This window comes from Setaria italica, chromosome V (genome assembly GCF_000263155.2).
Source record: "Setaria italica strain Yugu1 chromosome V, Setaria_italica_v2.0, whole genome shotgun sequence".
Classification (NCBI taxonomy): domain Eukaryota; kingdom Viridiplantae; phylum Streptophyta; class Magnoliopsida; order Poales; family Poaceae; genus Setaria; species Setaria italica.
Window position 1 is genome coordinate 27,104,903 of NC_028454.1, and position 1,290 is coordinate 27,106,192.

The window sequence follows — 1,290 nt, forward strand, 5'->3', positions numbered from 1 at the left end:
TCCCCCGCCTTCCCCCTCGGTCTTCCCAAATCCACCCCGCTCAGCACCCAGCGCCACCCCTCTCCCAACGATCTCCCGCGCCACGGCGGCCGATGCGCGCGCCGCAATGACGCCACCGCCCAAGACCCTCCCGCTCCTCCTCCTCTTCCTCCTCATCGCGCCGCACCTCCTCGCCTCCGCCTCGGCGGCGTTCGTCAGCCGCGGCCTCAGCGCGTCCGACGCCGCCCGCATCCGGCGCCGCCAGCTCCTCCAGTACAGCTCCGGCGGCGACCATGGCCACGACGACGTGGCCGCCGTCGACCCGTCCTACTCCTTCCCGAACCCGCGCCTCCGCGACGCGTACGTCGCGCTCCAGGCGTGGCGGCGCGCCATCCTCTCCGACCCGCGCAACGTGACGGGCACCTGGCACGGGCCCGACGTGTGCGCCTACGCCGGCATCTTCTGCGCGCCGTCCCCCACCGACCCGCACCTCACCGTTGTCGCCTCCGTCGACCTCAACCACGCCGACCTCGCCGGCCACCTCCCCGAGGAGCTCGGCCTGCTGACCGACCTCGCCGTGCTCCACCTCAACTCCAACCGCTTCTGCGGCCTCGTGCCCCGATCCTTTCGATAAGCTCTGCGCGCTCCACGAGCTCGACCTCAGCAACAACCGCCTCGTGGGGCCGTTCCCCGACGTCGTGCTCCGGATGCCGGGGCTCAGGTATCTGGACCTCCGCTACAACGACTTCGAGGGCCCCGTGCCGCCAGAGCTCTTCGACCGCCAGCTCGACGCCATCTTCCTCAACTCCAACCGATTCCGCTTCCGGGATCCCCGACAACGTCGGTAACTCGCCGGCGTCCGTGCTCGTGCTCGCCAACAACGACTTCGGCGGGTGCCTGCCGGCGTCCGTCGCCAACATGTCCGGCACGCTCGACCAGATCATCCTCATGAACACCGGGCTCAAGTCATGCATCCCGCCGGAGATCGGCGCGCTCAAGGGGCTCACCGTGCTCGACCTCAGCTTCAACAAGCTCATGGGCGCCATCCCCGGCGAGCTCGCCGGGCTCCGGAGCGTCGAGCAGCTCGACCTCGGCCACAACCGCCTCGTCGGCGACGTGCCGGAGGGGATCTGCCACCTGCCGCGCCTCCAGAACTTCACCTACTCGTACAACTTCATCACCGGCGAGCCGCGCGTCTGCCTGCTCGTCGATCACGTCTTCGACCGCCGGAACTGCGTCCCCGACCGCCCCGACCAGAGGTCGCCGGAGCATTGCAGCTTCTTCGAGAACCACCACGTCAACTGCAACGCG

General features: G+C 69.6%; 1 pseudogene; it reads left to right on the plus strand.

Moving 5' to 3' along the window:
- Positions 1-26: 26 nt before the first annotated feature.
- Positions 27-1,290, plus strand: part of LOC101757456 — a 2,183-nt pseudogene continuing 919 nt past the window's right edge.